At 43.6% G+C, this 7,829-nt stretch overlaps 1 pseudogene; it reads right to left on the bottom strand.

The window, feature by feature from the left end:
• Window positions 1-3,637: 3,637 nt before the first annotated feature.
• LOC108533910 (zinc finger protein 532 pseudogene) lies at window positions 3,638-6,347 on the bottom strand (annotated as a pseudogene).
• Between the last annotated feature and the right edge of the window lie 1,482 nt (window positions 6,348-7,829).

Raw genomic sequence — 7,829 nt, 5'->3', positions numbered from 1 at the left:
AAAGTAGTTTCTAAAAAATTTTTGTAGAAACAATGAGTGCCAGATAATATTTTTGTTTCTGCTAGGAGCCACGGTGAAAAACAATCTGGATCATCTTAATCCAGTTTTGCAGTTTGAGATTTTTCTGGGCCACACAAACAACAGAAAGTTAGGCTGCAGTCCTTGTGAAGGCTAACTGACTTCTGGCTCACCCCTAGAGTTCCCTAGTCTATTGCAAGTCATAGTTTTTCAGGGCTCTCACCTTGGTGAGCTCTGAACTCTGACTTTAGACCCTCTAGCCCAACTAACCTATCAAGTATACAGTTTAACCACTTCCAGATCAGCAACCAGCTCTAGGACAAAAATGGTCCCAAATGCTGGGCTTTCCTTTATTTTTTATGTTATTTTATTATACTTTAAGTTCTAGGGTACATGTGCACAATGTGCAGGTTTGTTACATGTGTATACATGTGCCATGTTGGTGTGCTGCACCCATTAACTCGTCATTTACATTAGGTATATCTCCTAATGCTATCCCTCCTCCCTCCCCCCACCCCACAACAGACCCCAGTGTGTGATGTTCCCCACCCTGTGTCCAAGTGTTCTCATTGTTCAGTTCCCGTCTATGAGTGAGAACATTCAGTGTTTGGTTTTCTGTCCTTGTGATAGTTTGCTCAGAATGATGGTTTCCAGCTGCATCCATGTCCCTACAAAGGACATGAACTCATCCTTTTTTATGGCTGCATAGTATCCCATAGTGTATATGTGCCACATTTTCTTAATCCAGTCTGTCACAGATGGACATTTGGGTTGATTCCAAGTCTTTGCTATTGTGAATAGTGCCGCAATAAACATACGTGTGCATGTGTCTTTGTAGTAGAATAATTTATAATCCTTTGGGTATATACCCAGTAGTGGGATGGCTGGGTCATATGGTACATCTAGTTCTAGATCCTTGAGGAATTGCCATACTGTTTTCCATAATGGTTGAACTAGTTTACAATCCCACCAACAGTGTAAAAGTGTTCCTATTTCTCCACATCCTCTCCAACACCTGTTGTTTCCTGACTTCTTAATGATTGCCATTCTAACTGGTGTGAGATGGTATCTCATTGTGGTTTTGATTTGCATTTCTCTGATGGCGAGTGATGATGAGCATTTTTTCATGTGTCTGTTGGCTGTATGAATGTCTTCTTTTGAGAAATGTCTGTTCATATCCTTTGCCCACTTTTTGATGGGGTTGTTTGTTTTTTTCTTGTATATTTGTTTGAGTTCTTTGTAGATTCTGGATATTAGCCCTTTGTCAGATGAGTAGGTTGCAAAAATTTTCTCCCATTCTGTAGGTTGCCTGTTCACTCTGATGGTAGTTTCTTTTGCTGTGCAGAAGCTCTTTAGTTTAATTAGATCCCATTTGCCAATTTTGGCTTTTGTTGCCATTGCTTTTCGTGTTTTAATCATGAAGTCCTTGCCCATGCCTATGTCCTGAATGGTATTGCCTAGGTTTTCTTCTAGGGATTTATGGTCTAACATTTAAGTCTCTAATCCATCTTGAATTGATTTTTATATAGGTGTTAAGGAAGAGATCCAGTTTCAGCTTTCTACATATGGCTAGCCAGTTTTCCCAGCACCATTTATTAAATAGGGAATCCTTTCCCCATTGCTTGTTTTTTTCAGGTTTGTCAAAGATCAGATGGTTGTAGATGTGTGGTGTTATTTCCAAGGGCCCTATTCTGTTCCGTTTGTCTATATATCTGTTTTGGTACCAGTACCATGCTGTTTTGGTTACTGTAGCCTTGTAGTACAGTTTGAAGTCAGGCAGCATGATGCCTCCAGCTTTGTTCTTTTGGCTTAGGATTGTCTTGGCAATGCGGGCTCTTTTTGGTTCCATATGAACTTTAAAGTAGTTTTTTCCAATTCTGTGAAGAAAGTCATTGGTAGCTTGATGGTGATGGCATTGAATCTATAAATTACCTTGGGCAGTATGGCCATTTTCACGATATTGATTCTTCCTATGCTGGGCTCTCCTTTCTAGACTTCCATACTCTCTCCGATCTTGACCTAGTAATTCCTCACTATCTTATTAACTCTACGATAGTTTTCAGTTTTTTTAACACATCATTCAGCTTTTTAATTATATTGAACACAGCTAATTCATCCAAATGACTCAATCTAGCATTATTAAAACTAGAAGTCCATTCCTGATCATTGCTCCTAACCCCTTTCCACAGTATCTTTGGCAAGAAGATCTATCACCAATCAATAGGTGCAGAGTCCATAAGAAGGTTACTGGTCCTAATACCTGATGATTTCCTGAAACAAAGAATGTGGAGACTCAGTCCCTGTTGTTCCCATTTGAGGTTTAGTTGCTAATTCTGATGAAGTAGGAACAACTCCACATGGTGTCTCATACCACCCTATATCAAATAAGTGATTATTTTAAAATACAGTACACCTGCGATTCTCAAAAATTAACATTAACAGTCCTCTCCTTCCTGAATGAAGAAAACATTAACAAGAACTCTATAAGGAAGGCATATGAGTATGTTTGTGTATATGCATAGTGGACTCCAGAATATTACTCTAGTCATCTTTGTGTTTACTTTGAATATGTATAAATATTTTCATTTAAAAAGTAAAACAATTATACCAGTACTGTAAAATATGTACTATTTTTAAAATTAATTTACTTATTTTAGTTGACAAAAAATTATATATATTTATCATTTACAACATAATGTTTTGAAATATGTTTACATTGTGAAATGGGTAAATTGAGGTCATTAACATATACATTACCTCACATACTTTTTTGTGTGAGTACACCTAAAATCTACTCTTTTTAGCAATTTGAGAAAATAATATATTGTTAATGACTATAATCACCATGTTGTACAATGGCTCTCTTGAACGTATTCCTTCTCTCTGAAATTTTGTACCCTTTGACCAACGTTTACCCAACCTTCCCCCTTGGTCCATGGTATTTTGTCAAGCTGGTATAGCATATCAAATAATGAGACTTATGGTCACCAACTGATTACCTTGACTTCGTTTTTTAAAACAGAAGCAGATACAAATTTTTCTAAATACAGAAAATTATTTTAAAAATTAGTCCCTCAGGCCAGGCATGGTGGCTCATGCCTGTAATCCCAGCACTTTGGGAGGCCAAGCTGGGCAGATCACTTGAAGTCAGGAGTTCAAGACCAGCCTGGCCAACAAGGTGAAACGTCACCTCTACCAAAAATATAAAAAATTAGCCAGGTGTGGTGGCTCATACCTGTAATCCCAGCTACTTGGGAGGCTGAGGCTGGAGAATCAAGTGAGAACCACTTGAACCCAGGAGGCAGAGGTTGCAGTGAACTGAGATCATGCTAGTGTACTCCAGCCTGGGTGACAGAGCAAGATTCCGTCAGAAAAAAAAATAATGGTCACTCAAATCCTACCACTCATGTGTTCCTACCATTAACATTTTGATGAATATTTTCCATTAACTTTTTTCTGTGCATATTATATGTACGTTTTCACAAAGTTGGGTTTATACTGCAGTAGTATATACTGCCATATATACTACTATCTATATATCCTACTATTCACATTTTGTAACAAAAATGTCTTTTTTATTCTAATGTGGACAGGGATTTTCCTCCTGGACCATCTGTGGCTATTTCTCAGCTGAGCTCAACCTTTTGGATTTGATGAAGGCCATGCCGTGTGTCCACATGTGAGTATTTAAGGCAGCTTCAGTTGCAAAAATTTTTACTCACACTTTGCACTTTCTGTCTGACACGGCACCATCAGGGGATTCATTCTCATGGCTGTGTTTGTTCTCTTGTTCCTTATCTTACCCAGCCCCATTTTGCTTGGGCGCTGGCTGAAGTTCCTTTAACTTGTGTAGAATGAAGAGGTGCCTGGACAGAGAGACCTGAGACGTGTAGCAGAGGCCACACTCCCGGCACTGGTAGGAAGAACCATCCTATTTGTGCTGACAGATGTGTTCGTGGAACCACAGCAGGTTTTCGGTGGTGATGCCACACAGGGCACACTTGTGAACCTTAAAAACATTGATTTTCAGCTTTTTCAGGAGTTGAGTGATTGCTCCTCAGGAAGACCTGAACTCCAGAACTGGTTCTTCCAACTTCCACTTGGGACTGGGGACCTTGGTGTCTTCTTTTATTTCTGTTTCCTCCTCATTGGTGGCATCCGTCATTTCTTTCAGGTCAGGGTCCTTGATGCCGTGCATCAGCTGGACATGCTTCTCCAGCATCAACCATTTGGTATGGAGTATGGGCGGTGTGAGCAGGCATACACTTTCCTGATGCCTTTGTGCTTGATCCGGTTGTGCAGGCACAGGCTGTGAGACGAGTTGAAAGACTTGTCACACTGGCGGCGGGGGTGTTTCTTCATTTGCTTCCCGTGCTCCTTCCTCACGTGGGATATGTACACATCTCTCTGCACGAACAGGTGATCACACTCGCAACACATCCACCCAGGACTGGCCACTTTCTTAGTTTCCATTTTTTCACAGGAGATGGAGATTTTCTCTCCAATTTCTCTTTCCCATTCGTGGGTTTGGTGTCTTCTTTGTTCTGCTTTGCTGAATTTTGAGTTACAGGCTTAATGCTCAAAGGCAAGTTTATACCCAAGTTTGGAGGCCCTTCAACACTTTTCAATGTTCCATGCATAGACTTGATATGGTCCATCATAAGTTGCTTCTGTGCATATAAAACAGAACGGTCTGGACACTTGAAAACAGATATCTTCTGTTTTTTGATGTGTTGGTCAAAGTGGCAATACAGCAAGGTTTGCAGGGTGAACGCAGTGTCGCACGTGGAACACTTACGTATTATTTTTGGTTCTCCTATCTTGATGTCGGGATGCTGTGTATAGGCGTGGGAATGCATGTTTGGGGCAGAATTCAATGCCATTGGACAAATAGGACACTTGTAGAAGATTTCACAGTGAGAACCTTGAATGTGAGACTTCAGAACAGCCACATCAGAGTACACAACACTGCAATGCACACATCGAAAACCAACTCTCCTCTTGTAGTTCAGACAGTTCTTGGTGACGTGGGTCTGGAAGTGCACCGACCTGCAGATGGCCCCACACTCAGGGCAGGTGTAGGGAGATTTGTGCTGATGGATTCTCTGGTGTGATGCATAACTGCACCGGTTAGGAAGCAGCATCTGGCAGATAGTGAGTCTTTTGTCCACTCGTATCTGCAGCCTGCTGGAAATGTGTAGCTACTGACATCTCGTCCTGGAAGACTTCATTACACTCCAAACCTTTTAGGCTATATCTACACAGTTTGGAGGGGTCTTCATCTTGGGGCATGGCTGGGGTGATGGGAGTGCTTGAAGGAACCGATAAGACTGTTCCAGTTATGCCAGACTGAATTTTTGTGACAGTGTGTGTGCCAGCTCCCACAAGGCTCTGAAGAGTGGAAGTGGAAGTGGAAGTATTACTTGACAGAGAAATTCATTTGATCTGCTGGGACTGGCTTCAAAATTAAGTGGGAGCATTGCATTACCACCCCTTTCTCCTTATGCCCATGGGCATGGGAAAGGAGGCTACATTTGTTGTAAAAAAAAAAAGAGGTTCTTTGTACAAAGGTTGCATGTTACTCCAATGCACACACTCCATCTGTCTCAGTGAAGGAGTCCCCATACTCCAAGTACTTGTACCTATGCATTGGTAATGTGATCCCTGCATTGGCAGAAGAATTGAGGTTTGGGATATAAACAGGGACTGGATTGACACTGCTTAGCACCTTGTTGAAAGCTTCTACCACAGAACTCTGCAAGGATAATACCACCTGGACTCAAGACACCTTTTTGGTTGTGAGGCTGCTGCATTGATTATTACCTGCTTTATTTGTTGCTGAGGTTTGGTTAGCACTTGGCAAAGTTCAGAGTGGCCTGGGCACCCTAAGGCAGAATGTTAAGGTTGGCAAGGTGCACTGTCTTTGGCACGAGTTTAGCATCATCCAGGCTGGATGCTGGCATGACAGTTTGCTGCTGGATGGCGTTGGCAGCTTTAATGATGGTGCTGCTGGCACTCTGAACAGAGGTAACAGATATGACCATGGCTTTCACCCTGGTGTTGTTAGCGAGCTTCAAATCAATGACTTGGGATCCTGCCATCTTCACAACAGACACCGGGAGGAAAGCAGTAGCCACAGGCTTGATTGTGACCTGTTTGGGGGTGAACTCTGCAGGGGAAACTGCACTGGTCACGACCACAGACTGGAGAGGCACCCTGGGGGTAAAGGAAAGGATGGCGGCTGATGCTGGAGACAACAGAGGGGATGTCACAGAGGCCATCACGCTACTATTCACATATTTTGCTATGTCATTATTCTGCTTAAACATAATTTTAATGACTAAATTGCATCTTCTTTATTGATGAACCATAATTATGCACCAATTCCCTAACATTCTTAAAGAAATTTTGGAGGTAGCTGGCAAGATGGCCGAATAGGAACAGCTCCAGTCTGCAGCTCCCAGCCAGATCAATGCAGAAGGCGAGTGATTTCTGCATTTCCAACCGAGATACCCTGCTCATCTCATTGGGACTTGTTAGACAGTGGATACAGCCCACAGAGGGCAAGACAAAACAGGGTGGGGCATCACCTCACCTGGGGAAGCACAAGGGGTCGGGGAACTCCCTCCCCTAGCCAAGGGAAGTCATGAGGAACTGTGCTGTGAGGGATGGTGCAACCTGTCCCAGATACTGCGCTTTTCCCATGATTTTCACAACCCGCAGACCAGGAGACTCCCTCGAGTGCCTATATCACCAGGGCCCTAGGTTTCAAGCACAAAACTGGGAGGCCGTTTGGGCAGACACCAAGCTAGCTGCAGGAGATTTTTTTTCCATACCCCAGTGACACCTGGAACACCAGCAAGACCAGAACCGTTCACTCCCCTGGAAAGGGGGTTGAAGCTAGGGAGCTAAGTGTTCTAGCTAAGTGGATCCCACTCCCATGGAGCCCAGCAAGCTAAGATCCACTGGCTTGAAATTCTCACTGCCAGCAGAGCAGTCTGAAGTTGACCTGGGACACTCGTGCTTGGTGGGGGGAGGGGCGTCTGTCATCGCTGAGGCTTAAGCAGGCAGTTTTCCCCTCACAGCATAAACAAAGCTGCTGGGAAGTTCAAAGGGCACAGAGCCCACTGCAGCTCAGCAAAGCTACTGTAGCCAGACTACCTCTCTAGATTCCTCCTCTCTGGGCAGTATTGGGGGAACCCACCCCCAATATCTCAACTTAGGTTCTTTCTATTTTTCATAAGTGTCGGCCAGCTAAGAAATAGAGACAGTACAAAGAGAGGAATTTTACAGCTGGACCACCGGGGGTGACATCACATATTGGTAGGACCATGATGCCCATCTGAGTCTCAGACCAGCAAGTTTTTATTAAGGGTTTCAAAAGGGGAGGAGGTATAAGAACAGGGAGTAGTTACAAAGATCACATGCTTCAAAGGGCAAAAAGCAGAACTAGCCCAGCGCGGTGGCTCAAGCCTGTAATCCCAGCAATTAGGGAGGCCGAGACGGGCAGATCACGAGGTCGGGCGGATCACGAGGTCAGGCGATCGAGACCATCCTGGCTAACACGGTTAAACCCCATCTCTACTAAAAAATACAAAAAACTAGCCAGGCGAGGTGGCGGGTGCGGGCGAGGTGGCGGGTGCCTATAGTCCCAGCTACTCGGGAGGCTGAGGCAGGAGAATGGAGTGAACCCAGGACGCAGAGCTTGCAGTGAGCTGAGATCTGACCACTGCACTCCAGCCTGGGTGACAGAGTGAGACTCCGTCTCAAAAAAAACAAAGCAGAACTACTAATAAGGGTCTAACAAAGAT

Source organism: Rhinopithecus bieti, unplaced genomic scaffold (assembly GCF_001698545.2).
Source record: "Rhinopithecus bieti isolate Rb0 unplaced genomic scaffold, ASM169854v2 scaffold_905, whole genome shotgun sequence".
Taxonomy (NCBI): Eukaryota; Metazoa; Chordata; class Mammalia; order Primates; family Cercopithecidae; genus Rhinopithecus; species Rhinopithecus bieti.
This window is presented reverse-complemented; position numbering and strand designations above follow the sequence as displayed.